Below are 9,181 nucleotides of genomic sequence, written 5' to 3'. Positions count from 1 at the left end.
ACCAACTGTCAGAAATAACGTTACTAGGAAACTCTAATATGAAGGATACAGAAGAGGAAAATTCTCTCTTTCTCTCCATAAACACAGACTATGCTCTTTAGATTTTTACACAACACACCTTCAAAAGCTTAGCACACCTTTGAGTTGGATCATCCAAATCAGGTAATAAAATATTGGATGATTTGTTCATTTTCAAACTAACCATTTCCTAGAAAAAAGAGCTTCAAGACTTGAAACTAATTCTAGCATAAAAGTCCTTTCCTAGAAATAAAAACTAACAGATTTCATTAGCACTGGGAGCATGCTTCTCCCTTTGTCCTTAGGTTACATGAGAATTAGAACAGCAAAGCAGTTAAACCACTGTCCTGAGGAAATCACTGATCTGCAAATTGTGCCCATGTCTCCTCCCAAATTCTACCTCTATCCTGTTTGTGATGTGTGTTTTTTTTATCTTGTGTTCACCCTAAACCTCATGGATTCACATACACACACACACACACACACACACACACACACACACACACACTCACACACAATTAATTAGTCTTCTAATTAGAGTAATTTTAAAACAAAAAATCACAATTAAAATAAATAAACAAACAGAATTCCTTTTAGTCAGCTGATTTATTAGAAAATCCAAAAGTGAAACCACTTTTTTTCATCCTTCGTGGAGTATAAATTCAGGCACCTCCACCACAGCAGAGCCAAGTCTCAGCTGGAGGTCAGAGTCAGCAGCTTAACAGGCTCTGGGAAGGAACCCACTCTCCATGCAGGGCTCTCTGGAGTGGTCTGAAGACAGGAGCTGACCTCAAGGAGACAGGTAAGTGAAGAAGAGGGAGAGAAATCGGGTGGACAGAGACAGACTCAAGGACTAAAATAGAAACAAACATTTATGGAAATAGCCATAGGGAACCGTGAGAGAAACAGCAGATTAAGATGTGCCAGGAACACTACATGAATCTGGCACAGTCTTTCTTCCAAAAAACACACACAGAAAACAGCTCCACATCTGGGTAAAAGGGAGTAAACTGTTCAACAGACAATAAAACAATTTGGCAATCTGTATTATCAAATAAAAATAATCTAGACAAGTCAAAAGAAATTTTTTTTGACAGGATTATTGCAGTGAAGGGAAGGAGGCTATTGCGATGTGGAAAACAACCCAGCCATAGAGCTGCAAGCATCTCACAGGCCACGAAGAAGGAACTGTCTTCACAGGGAAGGATCAACAAGGTTCTGCTGGAAAGAACAGGTGAGGAGGGAGTGGGGTAATCAGGGAACGTTTTCCCCTGAGGTTTGCTCACTCTTAGGCAGGATCTATAAGGAGGGTTGTTAGCTGGGTCACAAGGAGGGTGGGTCAAAGTTCAGGGGACTGGAGAAAGGAGGGAAGTTGAGTTAAGGTTTACTTACAAGCAGTTTATTGTGATTGGTCAGTGAAGGCAAACAGCTCAGTTCATCTTTATTGAAGCAAAATAATATTTAAATGGTCTGTGTCTGGCCTCATTATAAGTGAAAAGGGACATGGGTGAGTCTTATCTCTAAGTCATATGGGTCAGGGTGCTTCTGTACAGTAAGCCAAGTGTTAGGGGAAATCCCCAAAGACTAAATTCAGGTTTGATTCTGAAAAAATTACACGTAGCTTTATTTAAATTTATTAGAGTTTTAATAGGAGAAATTTACGTACACGGGCAAAGCAGCTGTTTGCTCCCAGTGGTGGCTGGCAGGAAATAAATCCACACCCTCCAAGGACAGGGTTTCTTCTCTATAGGGGTTAACAGTGAAAGCATATAATGGATATCACATAGATCACCAGAAAGAACGATGCATTTCTACATTAACAGATAACACCCACACTCTGTACATTCATCAACCTCCTTCCTGGGGACATGATCTTTCTCTGTGGGTGGCATTCCAGCTTTCTGGGTCATCAGCAAACCTGAGGCTACAGAGTTAAACAGTGACAGAAGGTTAAATGGAGAGTCCAACATGTTCCAGACCCTTTACTCCTGGAGACATATTACACCCCCTTCTTCCCTTCCAGTTCTGTTGACTGATCTAATAATCAAATTGACATGAAACAGCTTAAAAGGAGAAAACCAAATATAATTATATATATACAGAAGCCCTCAAAACACATAAAAACTCAAAGGCAGTCAGGCATTTGAGGCTCATACACCATCCTGAGCTAAGGAGAAGGGTGTAGGAGTCGGGAGCTTCAAGAGAAAGAAGGGCAGTTCACAGGATGATGAGAAGAGCAAATTTTTGGTGAAAAACTGTTTGACATGCCATGCAGGTAAGTCTTTCTCATAAAAAAAAAAAAAAAAAAAAAAAAAAAAGTTTCACAAAATGATGAGAAGAGCAAATGTTTGGTTAAAAAAAATGTTAGCTGTACTAGGAAGATAAAGTCTTTTTTTTTTTTTTTTTACATATAAAATTATCTCTGGTGACAGCTCTCTTCCTGGTATAGGCCCCCTATGTAAAAGAAAAAAAATTAGCATTTAAGAGAGAAGTTAAAAGCTTTTCCTGAGTTGACTGGGTCTTAATTTCCTTCAGCTCAAAACAATCCACTTGCCAAAGTGCCACATGTATTCTGTATCCCTCTATATACAGGATTAAGACAACTGTGAGGTTGAGGAAGGATAGCAAAGTGTAGATTCTAAGAGAAGAAACTGAGCTAGAAAGTAGGAAGAGGGAAAAGAGTGGCTGTGGAAGGAACTGGGTTGTGGCCAGATTATGAGAGGCCTCGAAGGCCATGGCCAGGTAATGTGACCGTATCCTAAACCAATGAAGAGTTTTCAAAACTTTGCAAACAAATGATTTAAATATGAGTTTCGGTGTGCGATGTCCAAGGTGAACCACAATAGGGAGAAAAATAACAGATTCAACAGCTTTTCACACAAATAAGTCAAATAAACAGGACAAACTAATGCCCAATCCTCCTATATAATAAAAGCGTAATATGCAAATCGACCAAACGACAGAACAGTGGAATGACCATCTGGAGACCATCCGGGACCATGCTATGACACTGGTGCCAGGCCAGCCAAGGCGGGTGCAATGTGATTGGTCAGGGGCTGGGCCATTGCCCCATGATTGCCCCGCAGAGGGAGGCCCAGGCCACTGGCTGGCAGGGTGATCAATAGGGGGGCTCTGAGATTTCCTCAAAGAGGAAATCCCATGAGGTGTGTGTGGTGGCGGAAGCGGGCAGCGTCAGGCCAAGGCAGGTGCAGGCAGGGGGCAGGGCCGCGGGGCCATGAGGCAGCCTGGGCTGCAAAGGCCTACCCTTGCACACGTTTCTGGCCTTGGGCCTCTAGTATTTAATAAGTATCCTACAGGAACCACAGTTTAGGGGAAGAAATAAGAAGAATGGGATTCCAAGATATAAAGGAGCCTACATCACCATTTCCCCCATCAGAAGTGGATGGATACCCCAAAATGGTTAGAGCCAGGAAGTTTGGATGAGTTTCTAATTCAATAAGCCATTCTACACCATTAATCCAACATGTCCAAAGAGCATCTCCAAATACAAAGGGAATAATAATGTTACTGGACAGGGACGGGCCTGGATGGCCTAGAGCAGGTCTGCCTCAGGCCACCCTGTCGTGTGTGGGTGCTTGACTTTGTATAGAAAAGGTTTCACAACACGAGTCCAGGTGATTTTCAGAGGATGTTTATTAAAGCTGGGAACTGTGAAACAAAGGAAGAACTTAGGGTAAAAGAAGCAACAGGAGAGAGCCCAGGCAGTGCTCTCCTTTCCCTCCCTAGAAACATAGGAAAAAAGTGAGCCAAGGGGGCTGCTCTTAGCTCACTGGGAAGTCAGAGAAAAGGGGACCTTGAAGATAGCATCATGGGGAAAGCCCAGGACAAATTCCCACTGCCCTATTCTCTCCTGCTTGCAAGTCTCATGGGGAACCTTAGAGTTTAGGGGGAAGGGGCATGGGCATGCTCTAGAGCAGGAGTGGGCAACCTTTTTGTAAGTGTGTGCCAAAACCAGCAAAATCTCTGACTCAAAATTCTTCTGCGTACCAACCCTAATTTTTGAGAACATGTTACGCCTACTTGATATCTCTTAAGGTGTACCTATATGAAGAACCTTGAAGAAATAATAAACTTCATTCGAGCGACAAAAACACAGTATATGATGATGAAAAATACATTTATTTTTTAATGTATACATGTTATGTAAAATTATTTATTTATCTAAGATGCACCTACACTGAATTTATCTGAAAAATAAAAAAGTCAATATTAAGAAAAAAATTGTAAATGGAAGATTATAAGAGAGGGTTTCGAGTGCGAGAAAAAGTTACCTGCGTGCCATGTTTGGTATGCGTGCCAGGGGTTGCCCACCCCTGCTCTAGAGAGAACCCACAGTGAGGCTTTGTCCTGAGGACATTTTCTTCTCTTTTTTGTTTTTGTCGAAGGGCAAGAATCTTGGGGGGGGGGGGGGCGGGTTTCAGCAGAATATTCATCAGCTTTCCAGGTGCATTTTTTATGCTGATGCACCAAAATGAAGGTACAGGGGAGTTTGGGATCATACTTTGGTCTGCTTTACTGTTATACTTTTATCTTGGGTCTGTCTGGCTTTAATGGGGTTTTTGTTGTTGTTGTTCCCCTAACTCCATTTGTCCTTGGGTTTAGCTGGCACAAATGGCATTAATTGGGTCTCTGTTCTCTATTTCCCAGACGAGGGTGACTTAAGCTCTGTATTCCCTGGTTGGGAAGGGGAGGTATAAACCATTTGCTTTCAAGTGACCATGATTGGGGAAGATAAGCTCTTGGATTCACAGGCTAGCTGTAAGTTATTCAAATTGTTTGTCCTTGTTTAACTTTCTTGTCTCAGTTTCCCTATCCACTTCCCCAGGAATGTTCTTAGCTTCTTACTATCCTGCCACAATAAGATCTAGGATAGAAGGCAGAGATGCAGAGGCAAGTGAAAAAAGTATTTCACTTTTTTATTGGGATATAATTGACATATAACATTGTTGGTTTCTGTTGTACAACACAATGATTTGACATATGTATGTAACAAAATGATCACCGCAAAGTATACTTAATATCCACCACACACAGTTACTTTTCTTGTGATGAGAACTTTTAAGGTTTTACTCTCTTAGCAACTTTGAAATATATAATACAGTATTATCAACTAGAGTCACCATGCTGTACAATACATCTTCAGGGTTCATTCTTTTTAGAACTGTAAGTTAGTATCTTTCTACCTCCTTTACCTATTTGATCCCCCATAACTCCCACCCCTGGAAACTACCGATCTGTTCTCCGTGAGTTCCCTTGTTTTTGTTTCTGTTTGTTTGGGTTTAGTTTTCACATAACAGTGAGATCATACCTGTTCTTCTATCCCTGACTTACCTCACTTAGCATAATGCCTTCAAGGACCATTTATGTTGTTTTAAACAGTAAGATTTCCTTCTTTTTATTGTTAAATAATATTCCATTTTATGTATCTCTTTATCCATGAAAGGACACTCAGGTTGTTTCCGTATATTGGTTATTGTAAATGATACTGTAATGAACATGGGGGTACTGATCTTTCTAAGTTAGCATTTTCATTTCCTTCAGATATTTACCCAAAAGTGGGCTTTCTGGATAATTCAATTTGATAGACACTGGAAAAGGTTGGACATGGCAAGAAGAGTCTAAAGCAGCTCATGATTAGCACTGGAACCACAACTCTTCAAACACATATTCTCTAACCACCTGATGGAAAGTAGCTTCAAGTTACTCTCTGTCCTACTACCTGCTTATTTCTCTCTTCGCACTTAATACAATCTGAAGTTATTTTGCTTATTTGAGTATTTACAAGTTTATGGTCTGCTTACTCCCACTCTCAAAGGGCAGGGCTCTCACCTATCTTATTCAATTATCCTACAGCACCTAGAGCATTCCCCACTTTGCTAATGTCCCTCAAAAATATGTGTGGAATAAAGGCTGGTATTTTAAACATATATTTGCTAACCCTCAGATCCATAGTACTAATTTGATCTCTTTTGTGTAAGGGCATATCATCATGACGGGTACAAGAGAGCAGAGATAGTCAACATAAAGAAGGTCCTTAGAATTATCAGGATGAAAAGGTTGGAATGGTCTTCTGAACTGGGAAACTAGAGTATGAGTATCAGTCTTACGGAGAATTTTTCTTTAAAATATGAGAACAGAACTGAGAAAAGAGAATAAGTGGATGGGATGCATTGATTGGTTCATTTTATCAACAAACATTTATTGATTCAGAAGGGCCTTTATTTGGAGAAATCTGGCAATTAAAGATATATAAAGAAGATAAAAACTTATGGAGGAGTCAGGATCCAATCTGTATTTAAATAGGATGGGAAGGCTTGAGCATGTTTTCTTGTCCAAAACAAAACAAACACAAAAGCAAGGTACTCAAGATATTTGACTTGATATATGGAACACAAGACCCAAGGGGAGGTGAGCAGGAGCAGGATTTAGAGGACAGTCAGCATTGCAAAGACATTAAGGACACTTCTTCTTTAAGGACCAGAAAAAGACACAAGAATGGAATTACAGTCTTAATTTGAAGGTAAAAATATGTGAGAAAGTTCTGACCATATGACTTCTCCATTCTCTAGAATTAGAAGTGAGGTCACCAAAGGTGAGAGGAGCCGCAACTAATACTGTTTCATATCATCTTTCCTACTGTCCTAACCCCTCTCTATGCTTCAGGATTGTGGGTTCATAGGATCCTTTCAGACATTTTCTTACCTATTTCCCTATCCCCATTGTCAAGCAAAGTGCCTGCATTTAGAAGAAGATCAATGAGTGTGAGTCAATTAGCTTGAAAGTTATGATGTCATATCTGATTGTAAGGACAGAAGAGAGAGAAGAGTCAAACATCACTCTGGGGCCTGAGATACTAGTAAGATGGGAATAGGACCAGTGTGTTAAGAGCACAAAAAGAAGAGGTTTCGGAAGAAGGTGGGTCCAATTTGGGATGCACTTGTTTATATCCCACCGCATGGCCCCTGCTGGTGAGAGCCACATCTCTGTCTGAGCCTGGCCCTGAAGCGGTTTCATACCTTTGGGCCTCCAGGGATTAAATGTTCTTCTTCACTCACCTCAGTGATCCACACACTCCCTCCAACCAGTTGCATGTCCCTGGTCCAAGGTCCGTTCAGTTCCTTTCTGTCCTCAAATCAATGCCTCATGCTTCAACTGCAGCTTGGGAATTTACTACTATCCACTAGATACACAAGGACAAAAATGGACAAAACTGTGGGAAGGGAAAAATTATCCTCCTGCTATCTGACTTCAAAATACTTCAGGTAAAGCCCAGAATCTCACTAGTCTGAAAGCAAATTAGAATATGGGTTTAACTGGTTTCAGGAATGTCATGTCTAATGTCAGCACATACCCCACATAAATGGGGTCTATGAACCCTTACTGAAAGGTCTCATAGAAGATGGTATCATGTGAGATCTTCCATCCTGGCTTAAAATTTAAGTTTTTTTCATTTTATGTTAATCTCATTGAGAAATAACTTATGCACAATCAAATGCACCCATTTAAAGTATACATTTGATGAATTTTGCCTACTTGAAACCATCAAAACCTTGAAACCATCCCCATAGTTATGATAGAAAAAACTTTCATCATGCCAAAAAATGCCTCGTGCTCTTTTGCTATATATGCCTCCCTCTGCCGATCCCCAGGCAACCACTGCTATGCTTTTTGTTACTATAAATTCGTTTTTATTTCATAAAATGAAAGAATACACTCATGTATTATTTTACTGATGCCTTCTTTCACTCGGCAGGATAATTTTTAAATTCAACCACGTTGTTGCATGTATAAGCAGTTACCCACTTTTATTGTTGAGTAGTGTTTCAATGTATATTTTACTTATTTGTTTACCTATTGATGGGCATTTAGGGAATTTCCAGTTTGGAATATTATGGGGAAAAGCTGCTATTAACATCTGCTCACAATCTTTGTTGGACATATATTTTTCTTTTTCATGGGTAGATGCCTGGAAGTGACATATCTGAGTTGTATGGCAGGTGCATATTTAACTTTTTAATAAACTGTCAAACACCTTTTAAAATGGTTACCAGCAACAGTGTATGAGAGTTTTAGTGGGTCTACATCCTCCCTGACATTTGATATTGTCAGTCTTTCCAATGTAAGCCATCCTAATGAGTTACCTCATTGCAGTTTTAGACTGTGTTTCCATGGTGACTAATTATGCTGACCATCTTTTCATGTGCTTGTCAACCATTTAATGTCTTTTTTTATTAATTGTCAGTTCAAACTATTTTGCTCATTTTTTATTGCATTCTCTTACATTTTAGAGCCACAACAGTGTTTATATAATCGGAATATGAGTCTTTTTCCAGATATAAGCATCACAAATATTTTATTTTATTCTTTAGTTTGGCTTCTAATTATCAGTTGTGGTTGTTTTTTTTTAATTGTTAACACTATTACAGATGTCCTCCATTTTCACCTCCTTTGGCCATCCCTACCCAGGATGCGCCACCCGTACCCTGGCCTTCACCACTCTGTTGTCTGTGTCCACAGACTATGCATATGTATTCTGGCTACTATCTTCCCTGTCTTTTATGCAGTTCCCACCCTCACTCCATCCCCTCTGACCTCTGTTGGACTCTTCCAGGTATCCATGCCTCTGGTTCTATTTTTTTTTCCAAGCCAAACTGTATCCAGCTTTATTAAAGATACTTTTCATAAACAATTATAGTGTTTAAGGCAGGACATGGGCAGACAATTGTTAACAGTATACAGCAACTTTCAAACTCCCTTCTTCAATGAACTACCAAAATCAGAAAGCCACCATAAAACCCAGTGAAGTCTTTATCTGAGGCTCTGAATAGGGAAAGTTTAGAGTGAGTGTTGACATTTCACATTGAGCATGTTGTTTAACCACTTTTCACAAGCCGACCCTGACTTTTAGGAAATGAAATGAAAATGGCAGACAACATCAATCTGTTGATCCACAATCTAAAAAGGAACTGCTGCTCTTTAGAGGGAGGCCATCTCAGTGGTGGCACTGGAAAGTTCAGATTGCCCAACCGACTGGAAATGAACATTTTTGGGTCAGGTCCCAGTAGGTCTCTGGGCTTAAAAGAGTCAAAGTCTATCCTTGAAGTGGAGAGGGAGAAAAGGACATAAAAACTAATTTTAGTTT

General features: G+C 40.0%; 1 protein-coding gene across 2 annotated transcripts in view; it reads left to right on the top strand.

Moving 5' to 3' along the window:
- Positions 1–692: 692 nt before the first annotated feature.
- Positions 693–9,181, top strand: part of LOC118664772 (interferon-induced very large GTPase 1-like) — a 47,252-nt gene continuing 38,763 nt past the window's right edge. For both annotated transcript variants that reach the window (XM_036325260.1, XM_036325259.1), the window contains exons 1-2: positions 693–820; positions 1,116–1,252. The gene's annotated coding sequence lies outside the window, so the exon portion shown is untranslated. The remainder of the gene's footprint in view (positions 821–1,115; positions 1,253–9,181) is intronic.

Source organism: Myotis myotis, unplaced genomic scaffold (genome assembly GCF_014108235.1).
Source record: "Myotis myotis isolate mMyoMyo1 unplaced genomic scaffold, mMyoMyo1.p scaffold_m19_p_10, whole genome shotgun sequence".
NCBI classification, from domain to species: Eukaryota; Metazoa; Chordata; class Mammalia; order Chiroptera; family Vespertilionidae; genus Myotis; species Myotis myotis.
Note: the sequence above shows the minus strand (reverse complement) of the source record. Positions and strands in the feature narration are given on the sequence as shown.